The following is a 14,200-nucleotide window of genomic DNA, read 5'->3' on the forward strand; positions in this document are numbered from 1 at the left end:
TTGGGCAATTAAGCTCCAAAAAACATTAGAATTTTTCAATTTGACAGCCATTAATATTCGTTGGCATATTTCTGCTGTTTCTATTTCTTTTTTCTTCTTTATCAGGGTCTTATATTTCTTTTTTGCTTCACAATATGTTTGCAAGAGAGTCAGGGATCTGCTATTTTTATACCTATGATATAGATCGACCAAATCATTACGTGAATCTCTACATTCCTTGTCGAACCATGGTTTGGATTTATGGGCAACCCCATTAGTTGTAGCATTTCGATTTTGTTGAATAGTTGTTTGTAAAATTCCCATCAAATTTTGGAAATCCTGGAGTGGTTCAGACAAGGAGAAGGGGGATAAAAGAAGAACCCTTACAGCCTGTAATTCGGGGGAATTTAAACTGTTTGTTATAGCTTTTTCTATCTTAGGCCGCCATCTAATCTTCTCAGCACGAATGGCCACTTTTCCGTCTGGAAATGTATTTTGTTTTAGATGTATAGAATTATCGTTATGATTTAGTAGAAAAGATATTGGGGAGTGATCACTCTCAGGGCGGTTTATAATTCGATAATTTTCAACTAAATGGAATAATTCTTCAGAAAAAAAAACTAGATCTATGGTGGATGAGCCTCTAACAGAAAAATAGGTAAGTTCACCTTCTGTATCACCGTTTGAACGACCATTTAATAAAACAAGATTAAGTTTAGTAGTCAAGGTCATTAGGCAAAAGCCAGCATAAGTTATTCGTTCATCCTTTGATTTTCTAGGTGGGATGTTTTGTTCATTTTCGAATGTTGGAGATGGCTGATGATATTTAGTGTAAAGAGACAGATCAGATGATCCGATCCTGGCGTTAAAATCGCCAGCTATAATCATCAGCATTTCTGGATTAGCTGAGGTCAGATTTATTAATTCGAGTTCTAATAACTCCAATTGGTTTTTAGTTGTTTTTTTGTCTCTGGATGGAGGGAGATAAATGTTGACCATTATTAAAGAAAAATTTGGGAATCTTAAAATGATAGCTAACACCAATTTATTTAGGATGTGTTGCCTTATGAACTTGACTCTGAGAGAAGTTGCGATATAAATGGTAAGGCCTCCACTTGGGCGTCCACCCTTATCATTTGTAGTTGCAGCGCTAAAATAGGGTGTATAGCCTTCTAGACTGATTTCTTCCACCACCCAGGTTTCTTGCAATAAAATAAAATCATGCTTCCATAAAAAATTTCTTATGTATTCATTGTTTATCTTGGTTTTCCACCCCGCGATGTTCCAAGATACTATCTTTAATTTGTTCATTAATGGATTATTATTGAGCCAAATATCAGAAGGTGTTAAATGGTTCGTTTGCGAGGTTACATGAGTCAGTGTAGATGTCTTAGCTGGTGTTGATAAATGAATTTCGTGTCGATTATTTATTTCTTGTTCTGGTAGTATTAAGTTAGTTTGAGAGTTTGACTCTACCGAAGGCTTTAGTAAAGGATGTTGACTGCCATAATTTCTTTTATTTTCCAGGGTTGTGATTAATTTTTTCAGTCTGCCAAGAATCTCAAGTTGTGACTTCCAGTCAAGTTCGCCGTATGAATCCATGAGGAGCAATTCTTCAGGTAAGTAATGATGGTTCTTTGTTGAATTTATTACCTGATTTGTATCAGTCTCTGTTTGATTGTCTGGATATTCTGTTTGTGATTATTGTCTCTCATTTGTCAAATGTTCAGGTAATTTTTGCACCGGATCTAGATGGTTCTTATAGAGAGATTGCGGAGACAGGGAGGGATCATCTTCTGCATAAAGTCATGAAGGAGAAGCATGGTTTTCGAATACTCTCGTGATCCATATTGTATGCTTTGAAAGTTGTGATCTTTTTCGATATATTAAATTTGATGTATTGGGTTCAGAGAACAAGATTATTGCTCTGGAGTTTACGTAGTTGTAGAATAAGTAGTTAATATCTTCAATTTCATCAGATGTAAGATTAATATGAAGAAATCTTTTTATTAGTCCACAGAAATGATGCTTGCGTTCGTTTAAATTCAGCATACCCTTGGGTTTCGGAAAGTTTATGAACGCCAATTTATTTTTGTTTAGGACTAGATTCATTTTTGGATATATTAAATTTTTATCCTTTTCTGTTTCGTGATTTTTTTGTAAGTTCTTTTGGGAAGTGGACCTTAGTGGTTGTTGGGTTTTATCTTCAGATGGCTCTAATTCAGGTGTAGAGTCAATTGGTATAGAGGACTTTGTTCTTGTAGTTAGTTGGGTTGAATGCTCGGTAGCCTTGGATTTCTTACTTTTTCTCTTTCTCTTTCGTTTTTTCCCTTTCTTTTTTATTTCAGATTGTTGACATGGAGGGTCTATTAGTTTAAAAAGCTTTCGAAAATTCATTTTTGCTTTGGATTTGTTTTGAGGTTTTCTTTTGCTACATTTCATGCGAAGATCTTGATGATGTTGTTTAGTTTTGGAACATTTCTTAATGTAATATTTGACCTCCATGGGCATAGTTTGCATTGATTGAGATACAAAATCAGGGTTTCCGTTATTCTCACATTTGTTGTTTTCTTGTTTCATTATACAATTTGTTAATGTGGTAATGAGATAGATTCGGCAACAAAATTTGAGATTTGAGTTAAGGATTGCGTTACTGCAGAGGTCCATGCTTTGTTTATAATTAAGTCCTTACATGATGAAGTCTGAAATATCGGCATTTCCGAAATTAGGGGAGCTATCCCTTAAAATAAGACTAAGAAAATTGTCTTGTTGCATTATAGAGGCATGTGGGTTGTGGGTATATAGGGCTTCGTCCAGTGGATTTGGCTCAAGCCTAGCTTCCTCAAAAAGGTTTAGTGGATGGTATATCTTTAAGTTTGTTGGCTTAGCTGAAGTTTCATTTAAGGCGGATTCTAATGGAGGCATGGAACTGTATGAGATCTCATTTAATGAATTCTGTTTCAGGTTGAATTCTTCTGAACGTAAGGAATTCTTTAAGTCTTCTATTGCTTGAAGCTCTTGCGCAAGATTTAATATTCCTTTTTCAGGGGATTTACCTTTAAAAAGGTCTATATTACATAATGTCCAGTCATTTATTTTATTGTCTGTCTCTACTGGAGCATTAAAGTTGAATTCTATTTCTTGTTTTGATGTTTCTTTTGTGTTATAGAATTGTGTTATTTTTAGTTGCGTTTGTTTGGGATTCGTTGCATTGTTTGTACGTACTGATGAGAGCTCTTTATTAGGTGAAATACCTAAGTTTTTATAGGCTGTTCTGGTAAGAACCATTGTTTACTTCCAGTTCTTTAGAGTGTAATCTGATCTTTAACAAGAATAATGATCAGACTGGGTTTATTACAGCTTCCAAGTGGAAATTGCTAAAGATGTTGGCATTGGTTCAAAGGGGAAATTTGTTATTGTTGTTCCTTTAAAATCTGGTTGTTATCAATGAATAGCTACCAGATAAACTTTTTCAGTCTTAATTGCTTTGTTACTTTCTTGTTTTCCTCCGGCACGTTTGCCCTCAATTATAAGTCCATTAAAAACGGGTGAAGAAATTGTTGATATAATAGTTCTTTTTATCTTTAGCTTGTTAGTTTTTGTTTATAGTAGTTCCCGGAGTCGGCATAAGATAGAGCCTCTAGTCAATTAAAATTCTTGTATCAAGGTTATTTCTGTTAATTATGAGCAATGTAGGTTAAAAGTCTCTGGTTAAAAATGGATATCAGTTAAAAATTAAAAGTTTGAAAGCTAAACTCACATATAAATTAGAAGATTGAAGGAGCGAGAGTACAGCTGCTGTAGCTTAGATCGCCATCTTCCAGGCTTTTGAGTTCTTTGAGAACTCTCGGGTGGATGCCATCTGGGCCTGGTGATTTGTCAGTTTTTATATTGTCCATTAAGCCTAGAACTTCCTCTCTCGTTACCACTATTTGTCTCAGTTCCTCAGAATCCCTTCCTGCAAATGTTAGTTCAGGTTCGGGGATCTGCCCTATATCTTCCACTGTGAAGACAGATGCAAAGAATTCATTAGCTTCTCTGCAATCTCCTTATCATTCTTTAGTACGCCTTTGACTCCCTTACCATCCAAGGGTCCAATCGCCTCCCTAGATGGTCTCCTGCTTTGAATGTATTTATAGAATTTTTTGTTGTTGGTTTTTATGCTCTTATAAAATACACAATAACTTAAATGAAACCATATGCTTACAAACACAAAGTAATCTTGCTGTTCTTAAATAAATATTATTTTATTTCACCAACATCCCTCCTTATTTACCTACATTAAAGGTTGATTCAGATACATGGTATCTGTGGTGGCAACATATCCCTGAAGGGGTGTTACAGTAGCATGCTACAGGAGCTCAACTCATAGCTGCAAGCTTTAGAAAGTGTCACAGGGGAGTTGAGGCTTGGGTGGTGTAGAAGAAGTAAAACCATGCCCCCCAATGCTAACAAGTAAGGTGGGTCAGTGAGGGGTGGGGGCACAATAGTTTCCACTCTACGTTCTAGCTGTTGTGTACAAATCTGTTCTGAAAATTCCGTGTCTCTCTTTTATCTGATTCAGAAACATTCGTTAAACAGATAGATAGATGGACAAACCAAATAATTATGCCTCTGTTTAAATAAATATGCTTAAAAAACATTAAACATAGGGACACAGTGTTTCCCAGTTTACAAAAAAATCTCAGCCTAGATCTGCTCTTGGGATTTGGAGGTGGGAGCACCATTTGCGTGGATTACCTAGGGTGCCAGTTGCTGGAAGGTAGTCCAGGGCCACCCCTGTTCATATTCTACACACACACACACACACACACACACACACACACGTGTGCACACTTCTGCATCATATATTCCAGGGCGGATTACAACCTTTAAAAATTCTATCAGTGTATGGCTGCATTTCCTCAGGAGCAATCTGTTTGGGGATGACATGTTTATTTATTTATAAACAAAGGCAACTGCAGGCACCTCACAACCATTTAAAATGAGGGCCTAAACAGAAATAAGCAAAAACGTAACTTTTCTGGAAAAAATACTACTCAAAATTTATGGCTGCTGTTAAAAAACCAAGGAGAGCTATGTGGTGAGGGCTTTGATTCAGCCCACAGCAGGGCATGTGGGAGGACTGAGGCATCCTCCAGGGCTACTGATATGGGCCATTTTGAGATGGCTGTCATGGGGTACAACTCTGGTTTGAGGCAAGTTAGTGAGGGTATCCAAGTCATTTAGAAGTGTAGAAAGCCACCTGCGGTAACTTCTGGCAACCATGACTTGGCAGCTGCAATCCTTCCTGCTTTTAACCACTCATGCAGAACTTTTATTTTACAAGGTGCTTTACATATAGGATACAGATTAACCAACCCTGTGACTGTGAAGTGGGTACCCAGAGGTGAGATCTGCAGCAGGGTTCCCAGATCCAAGGCTAAGCCCAGGTCTCCACTGGCTACTTGCACTTAGCTTTGTTTGGAATTTCTCTGGCTAACAATGCCTTCTGAGGAAGGCAGGTGGTAGAGAATCACCAGTTGGTTATAATTTTTGCAGAAAGTACCAGCTTGTTTTCTGGCTCAGTAATTCAGAATGTTCATTAATTAATCCCTTGTAAGGCATGATCATGATTTGTAGGGAATAGAAGATACCCAGATACATTCATTTGGTACATTCAGAGCTAGAAGTAGATTAGGGGTCCTTTGAATTGCGGGTCCTTTGAAGCCTTTTTGTTCTCTTGGATGGCATCTCATCAAGATTAGCATGTATGATTCATCCTCCTCTTGAGTGATATTCCCCTCCTCAAAAGCCCACAGAGAAAGGACTAACTTCTTGCAGTGTGTCCTGAATTCAGCCTCCTTCTGATGAAGAAGGAAGCAGATGCCAGTCCCAGGTAGTCTCTCCAGAAAGCACTCCACTGCCTCTGCCTTCTCTTTGATAACCAGAACGAACTCAGGGGCCTCTTCTGATCTCTGCTGCAGTATTGTGGCACAGAAAGAGAAGCGGCTTCTCAAGTAAGGAGATCCAGACTATTTAGATATTGCAGGAAAAACCCAGTTCTCGGAGCAGTTTTACCTGAGGAATCACAGGAAGCCAATATAAACCACAGGATGCAAAGATGAGCAAGAGACTCAAACTGAGAAATGCCTCTTAACAAGAAGCGGGCTGTGGAAGTTTGGTTTCTTTGTGGGAAAGGGCTGTAGTTCAGTGGTAGAGCATATGCTTTGCATGCAGAAGGTCCCAGGTTCAGTTTCTGGTAGCATCTCCAGGTGGGGCCAGGAATGCCCCTGCTTGAAACCCTCAAGAGCTGCTGCCAGTCAATACTTAGCCAGATTGATTAGTGCTACACAGCAGCTTCCTATATTCCTATGTCATGTGCATAAATTGTTGCAAGCACAGCTCCCATAATCTGGACGTGGCAGGCATGTAAGTGGCTGTTCTTGGAACCTGTTGGCTTCTCACAACAAATTGCATCCCTTTTGTTTGTGGGGGAAATATACACTGTCCATTCCAACTTCTGGTCAAATGTTTTATTTGTCACCCAGCACTGAGTGCTTGATATGAAACCAATTTGATGACTTTCTGAACCAGAGGAAAGAGAAAAAAAACAACCCATCCACTCTCAGTTGCCAAACCTGAGGGCTGGGGTGCACTACTTGCTTTCTGGGGATTGGCTGTGCTGCCTTAAAGTACTTTGCTATGTCTGACACCCTTTAGCCATACCTTGCTATGCCCTAATTCTCTTCCTTTCCTAGTCTTGCACCTCTCTCTGTTGAGTGACAATTCTCCCTCTTAACCAGTGCTGTTTCTCACACCCCAGCTTCCACTGATAAGAGCCAAAGAAGAGGGAAATGGAAGTCTGCTTGACTCTAAGAAACCTTTTAGATATTAAAGTATGACGTATTGAGAAGAGGGGAGCTAGGGTGCAGCCTTGTGAGATTTCAAACAGATTTATCCAAGGTGCAGAAAGGTGGTTGGCTAGTGGTTCTTCCCCTAAAAGGCACTGCAATATGAGCTCCAATATGAGGTCTTTTATGGATCGATTTCAGTCTCTTAAGGGAAGGAGCTGACCTTTTATGATTTGGATTTCTCGTCAGATATTATTCCTCATAAGAGACAGAAAACTTGCTACCTGATGGGACCTGAGGTTATCACTACAGGGTCCTCTCTTAAACACAGTTGAAGAAAGGGATGTTGAAGATAATTCCCAGAGCACTTAATTTCTTTCTTTCAGCTTTCAGTGTTTTTTACAGAAGGAAGTTCAGGCATGTATTTTTATGAGTTTTCACTGCCATTGGGTAACATATTTTTGTTGGGTGTTTCAGGGATATGTGAGTGCTTCTGGAATGGTTTCCTCACAGAAAATACTTTTCCTTAGTTCAGACATTCATTCATCCATACACTGCTTTAATGTCCCACCTTTCCTTTATGGGGCTCAAGCGTCCGTCCATTTCGTTCTCACAATAATCCTGTGAGGTAGGTCAGGCTGAGAAAGGTCACCCAGGCAGCCTCATGGCTGAGTTGGGATTTGACCTGTGTCTTCTCAGTCTTAGACACCATAACCACTATACTTGTAGGCTCACACATTCTTCCCATTTGTGTTTTTTGTCCTTTGCTTCTTGGTGTTCATAAACATAGCTTGATGTACCAGTGGAAGTGGCGAACTATGGTTAGCACCTTGCCTCCAAACCATGGTTTGAAACAGGAATATAGCTTTCTATCATGTCAGGTAACTGGTCCATTTAGTTCAACATTGTCAGCACTGACTGGAGTGGCTCTCCAGGATTTCAGGCAGGAGTGCTTCCCAGCCCTACCTGGTGTTGCAAGAGACTGAACTTGGGACCTTTTGCATACAACTAAGTTTGCAAACCATGGTTTGGAGTCTAGTGGGGAGGGAGGGGCCACAGCCAAGCAGTAGAGTTCCTGATTTGCATTCACTAGGCTTCAGGTTCAATCCTGTCCATTTCCCCAGTTCTGGAGAGGGTCGCAGGTACAAACCTGACATGAATGTCTGCCCTGCCCTAGCTTGTCTCCTTGCTATACCCAAGTTCTCTAGGGGTGAGATTGCATCTCCTCTCCAATACACAAGCTGATGAAAGCTTGCTATTTAGAAGGGAGTCAGCAGTAAACACTGACAGACCCATTTCTCAGCTTCCCAAAGGTTTTGAGCTCCCTTTCCTGAAGTATGTGTCTGTCCTGCGATTGGCTGGGCCTTGTGACCTGTCACCTAGGCACAAAGAGACCATAAATATTGATGTGTTCTTTATATTCCTTTGCCCTGTGTCCCTACACCCATTTCAAACCACTTGGGCAAAGGAAAACACTCCAGCTGATGTCATGGTCATGACCCCACCCACCTGTCAAAATGGCCTGCAGGCATTGCGGGAGGTCAGGATCCAGTTCCCCACCCTGTTGAGATAGATGCATATTCTGGTTTAGTGTTTTATTTTCCTTTTGAAAGTGCATACTAGCTGTTTCTTCCCCCTTCCCTCTTTTTATACTGAAATATTTCTGGGCCATCCTGGTATCTAGACACACTTGGGGGCTGTTTGTCCAACCCACCTATGTTGCTTAGACGGTTTGGGCTAGGCTACCGGTTTAAAGCACCTGAGAGATCAGGAGGGGTGACAACCTCAATTAGTCCTGAAGGAGACTTGGAACGCATCTTGCAGTCTTCCTGCTCACAGGTAGATCACCATAAAACTGGGAATCTTGCCCCCAAGTGACAAATGGATGGTGGCAAGAAGAGAGAAGCAGGATGGGTCACCTGTGCTAGTGAGCTGGCCTACTGGCTTGGCCCCAGAGCTGGGTGTTGGCGTCCTTCACACCTAGCAGCCACTTGGGCTGTGAACACACTAGTGGCCTACCCCAAAGCGTTTCCATTAGCCACACGTGGAGGGGGAACAGGTTGATCTGCCAATCAGTTGGGAAATCTTTGTGAAGCTGAATTTAAAAAAGAGCCCGCACTCGAGCTTATCCCACCTGGTTTTACATTAAAAAGGGGTGGGGTTTGACTAGCGTTGTGTGCCCGTTTTCAGAAGAGGGAGATGGAGACCCACAAACTGGCAGAAGAGGGAGTGAATATTACTCTTGTCTTTATTTAATATTTGCATATAGCCATTGGCTGTTACAAAAGAATGACGAACGTTTGTACAAAATAAAATAGATAATAAAATACCCATTCTGGGTTGAGATAAATAAAAATTCAATCAGTTTGATTACAACATTTGTTCATAACATAAGCAGCTCTGAGTTTTTTCGCTGCCAAAGCAAAATTGGCAATAGAGAATATTACATGTGACTGGTTGGATGATAATAAAAAGATCACTATCTGAGTCCTGCTGTCGTCGTTATTTGGTTGAATTAGTGGTAATATAAATCTAGCTCTTAAAGGAGAAAACAATGGACAATCTAACATGTAATGTGTTAGATCTTCTGGAGCTTTACACCCTACTATGCAAAGCCTTTCGGCGTGAGGGATGCCAAGGTATCTACCGTGAAGATACGCCGAAGGCATCACCTGGAATCAAAGCTCAGTATATGCTTTTCGAAGGGGAGCACTTGTTAAAATGTCCAGGTAGTGGGGCCACGTGTGGTTAGATTTAATCAAGGCAAACCATTTAGAAAATTTGGAAGCGGCGATTACTGTCCTGTCCTGTTTAGCATCATGTTCATAGATCTGTTGTCAGAGAGCCTTTGAATTTAGGCTGGCAAGCAAGGGAGGGGTCAAAAGATACTGGACACCCAGAAGAGGGAGTGTGTTTCTAGCCTTGGTCACAAATAGGAGCTTGCCAGAGCTGTTGCTTCAGCACCAGAATGAGCTAAAGGCTTCACACCCTTCGTGGCTCTCATGAAGGGCCCTATTCCAGGCAGGTGACTGCATGGGCTTCCCCCTCCTCCTGCATAGTCCCACACTACATTGCTGGTAGCCCTGAAGTTCCGGCCTGGCTTGTCATCTCCTTAGCTTCTTCTCTTCCTGTAGGGGTGGGTGACAAAGGGGAGACCTGAGATCTAGATGAGAGCTCAGGCAACCAGCATTGTCCCACAAGGTAGAAGGCATCTTCTGCTTTCCAGTTGAAAATACTGGGCAGGATAGTCCAGTGGACTGACCTGGCATGAGGCAACTTTCCGTGTTCTTAACTAGTTTAGCTCCATTACCCACTTTGCCGGTCTGGATGGAAGTGAAGGATGAGGCAGGGGAGAAGGGAGCGCACCACCTGGTGGGACATTGACGTTACTTCTGAATGGAGCCTTGTGACCTTATTGCAGCAGTTGGATGTTGTTCAGTCTTGGGCTTTGAGAATAATCACTGGGGCTTTTGTTACTTCCCCCCATGCCGTGTTGCAAGGTGTGTGTGGGGAGTGGCCGTGTGGATTGCGATGAGATTTTCTGGATCTTTCGTTGTGGGACAGGCTTCGTGTTTTTTTGGATGGTCCTCTTTGTGTCCTATTTGCTGGGTGTTGGGAATCCCAGGAAATTATTAGTCCGTGCTCCTTATGTAGTTTGAGTTGGATCTTTACTTCTGAAATATAGTTTAGCCAATAGTTTTCTTCCGAGAAAAGTTACTTCTGCTTGTTTCAGTTGGCTCTGGATTCCCCCTTTGGTGGATGTGCAAATTAGTAAGTTGGGATCCCAGAGGTCTAGGGTCTCGGGCTTGAAAATTTTGGCCTTGGATTATATCTTATCTCGGTGGAGCCATTGTTGTATGATCTTTACTGATGGTTCTCGGGATTCCTCTGATGGTAAAGTGGGTGCGGCTTACTGTGTCCCTTATTTTGGGATTAAAAAGGGCTTTCGGCTTTCTGATTGGGTTTCAGTCTTTACGGCAGAGCTGGTAGCTATTCTTTTGGGTCTTGAGTGGATGAAGGATGTTAGGCAGCAGAATGTCCTTCTTTTATCAGACTCTCTCTCTGGGTTGGAATCCATTCAGTCTGGTGGTATGGCCTGTAAAAATGCTGTGGTTAATGAAATCTGGACCTTGAATACTGAACTTCGCTCTCTGGGAATTTATCTTGAGTTTTGTTGGGTGCCCACTCACGTAGGGATTTCGGGAAATGAGTTGGCTGATTCTACTGCCAAGGCTGCTCTACAGCGCTCTGTTGTTGATGTTCTTTTGCCTTTGTCATGAAGTGAGGTTAAAAGCTGTCTTAAGAGGGATGTGATCCGGGAATGGCAATACCGGTGGGAGAATGGCACTACGGGACGTAGGGTATTTTCTTTTTGCCCTGATTTGAGTGATTTTCGTCTTTTTGATCAACCAGGGCATGTGCGACAAGTTTGCTTATTACGCGTTTTAAGTGGACATTGTGCCATTTGTTTTAATCTTTTTAAACTGGGGCGTGTGAGTTCGGGTGAATGCAGTGTTTGCGGGGTGGGTGAGACGATTGATCATATTCTGTGGGATTGCCTTAGATATAGTGTTGAGAGGCAGCGTTTTATTGATTTGTTGGTTACACGGGGGGGTTGTGGGTGATGTAGGGGTTCTTCTTAAGGATTGTGATCTTAGGCCTTTTGTGGTCTCTGCCATGTGGCAATTTCTCTGTGATTGTGGTTTGGTGGGTCTTTTATGACTGCTGTATGTTTGTGTGTGTGAGACTGTGGTTCTCTCTTGTCGTCAGTAGGTGGCGGTTATAGGGCCTTTGGCCTTGCTTCGCCGTTAAACCCCACGCAGAGCCTCGTCACAGGTGTGTGCTGACAGAACACTCTCCCCAGGGACACCAGCCAGGAGCCTGCTTTGTTGCCATTTCAGCCCCAGGCAAAAACTTGTTTTATTTTCCTCAGGCAATTTCAGTATGTTATCTCTGGTGTTGGATTTTTTACTGGGTTGCTATTGCTGTTTCAGTCTTTGTAAGCCTCCCCCTCCCCCAGTTGGATTTCACTATTATAATATTGCTCTTGGACATTTTATAAAAGGCAGGATACAAACTCTTAAAAGAAATAAATGCATATGATTTTTCCAGGAAAGATCCATGAACAAGATACCAGATTTCTGTGAGTGATGATTCCTGTACCTTTCTCTTTAAAAGTTTGGATGGTGTTTGTTTTTTTCTGTGTGCTTTTGCAACATTCATTCTGAAAGGTCTCCCAATGGAAGAAAATGTGATGATAAAGGACCTGCGTTTGTTTAATTTTATTCTACTGTATATTATTTGTTATATTTGTCAGTCATATACTGCAGTGACCCTATTGTAAAACAAGTTAAAAACACATAATCATACAAACAATTAATGTCTATAAACAAACCAAGCAACAAAAGCAAATATGACCACTGACACCAAGCATATAAAAACCAAAAGACCCTCCACGCAAGTTAAAACATGATCGTCACTGTCAATTGAGCAGCGACTAAAGTCAAATGATAAGATAACATTGCAGTGTTAAAATGCAAAGGGTTCCAAGTTCAGTCCCTCGCATTTCCAAGTAGCTGGCGATAGGAAAACTCTCTCTCTGCCTGAGACTCTGAAGAGCTGCTGCCAGTCTGAGTAGTCAGTGGAGGGGCTAGAGGGACAAATGGTCTGACCTGGGAGAATCCTAGAATTACAGGATAGTAGAGTTGGAAGGGGCCTATAAGGCCATCGAGTCCAAGCCCCTTAAACAGCCCTGTGAGGCCTGTGCTGAATCAGTCTGAAGTCACTGGAGGGTGCAGTGGTCAGGTCCAGGGACCTCTTATGGTGCTTCTAGGCATTACATCTGACAATTCCCTAATACTTTCTCTTTCTTTTCTTCTGGGTAGGATTTTTGCTTCTCTCCAGCAGGGGGAGACATTTGACCGTATAACAGAACTGATAATACAGTACCACCTTTGGAAGCTTGTTTTATCAATATACATATAAAACTCAATGTTCAAATTAACTAGTTCGATAAGTAATTTAGCTCATTGATTTTTGGGCAATTCCTAAGTGCCATTACAAGCTACGGATATTTTAAATGCCATTACCTAATAGAAGGAATGTTTTAAGCACCTTCTATTGATTTTATTACTGCTTTATTTTGCTCTCTTGGTTTAAAATCATTTTAACCACTCAGTAATCAAGAAGAAATATATTGTTGGTGAAATACAGTCAATTTCCTAAAAACCTTTGACATCGTTAAATAAGGAATTACAGTTGTTCAATCATGTCAGGCAATAACCATGGGACAGAAAAGATATACACTTGGGAGCAGCAGGCCAGCAATACCAGTAAGCTCTTTCGACCTTTGCCATTCAGACTGTATGTATGTGACAATCACACCCTGCTTCTCTTTTTGGCTCTTACATCAGTGTTTTTGGCAAGTGTGGCTGAAAACATTAATCAAATTAATCGGCATGTTAATCAATTAATTCATTAATCACGGATTTAGAACGTGGATTTTAAATCGGAGAAATCAATGCAGTCTGCCATGAAAGGGCATTTGCGGCTGATGTTATGAATTATCATTTCTTGTGCTTGGAATGATTTTTTTGAACAGAAGATTACCATCTATCTGTGTAAATTATGTGGGAGGAACTGTTATCTTCATTAGATACCCTCAACTGTCAGCCATATAGAGGCAACTGTGATGTTAGGTTTAACTGGATAATGAAACACTAGTCAGTTTAAAAGGAAAGCAGTTAATTTGACCAAAAAAAGTCAGTGAGTGGATAGCCTTAGTAAAAATACATTTAGAATCTAAGCAGGCTACTGAACGCTAACAAAGTATGATCATGAGATAGGTAACGGATGTTTTAAGACCTGCTGTGTTTTGTTGAAATCACTCTCTAGCTTAGCAAAGAGGAAGCTGCATTTGCTTAGTGACATTGCTGATAATGTTGTATACTGACATTACGCCCCAAAGACGCTGTCTGAGCATGCTCTGTAGAATTCCAACCTCAATCTCCTTAAAATGAACAGATTAACAGTACCACTGAGCTAATCAGTTGGCAGATGCAGACTGCAAACACAGTCTATACGTTGCCTAATGAAAGAATTGCAGAAGTATACAGTGAGCTGTGAAGCTCAATAAAAGCCAGCTAATGAGATGATTAAATTGACAACTGATGTGATTTAACTATAGAGCAGCAAACATCAATACCTATATGATTTGGTGAGTGGTTCACAAGGTATGATGTGAGAGTTTTGAGGGATGCTGCTGTTGGAGAACACTTAGCTGTTAAACAGCATGGGGGCAGTCTAGATTTTGTAAATAACTACTTTACTCATTTGTAGCTTTCTCTTCTGCTGCTCAAAACAAATATTTAAGGGAAATTAATGATTAG

General features: G+C 40.9%; 1 long non-coding RNA gene across 6 annotated transcripts in view; it reads left to right on the plus strand.

Moving 5' to 3' along the window:
* LOC133369254 (uncharacterized) overlaps positions 1-14,200 on the plus strand; it is a 141,209-nt gene that overhangs the window by 4,780 nt on the left and 122,229 nt on the right. For all 6 annotated transcript variants that reach the window (XR_009758850.1, XR_009758848.1, XR_009758847.1 and 3 more), the window contains exon 3: positions 1,507-1,598. This is a non-coding gene — a long non-coding RNA (uncharacterized LOC133369254). The remainder of the gene's footprint in view (positions 1-1,506; positions 1,599-14,200) is intronic.

Source organism: Rhineura floridana, chromosome 13, assembly GCF_030035675.1.
Source record: "Rhineura floridana isolate rRhiFlo1 chromosome 13, rRhiFlo1.hap2, whole genome shotgun sequence".
NCBI classification, from domain to species: domain Eukaryota; kingdom Metazoa; phylum Chordata; class Lepidosauria; order Squamata; family Rhineuridae; genus Rhineura; species Rhineura floridana.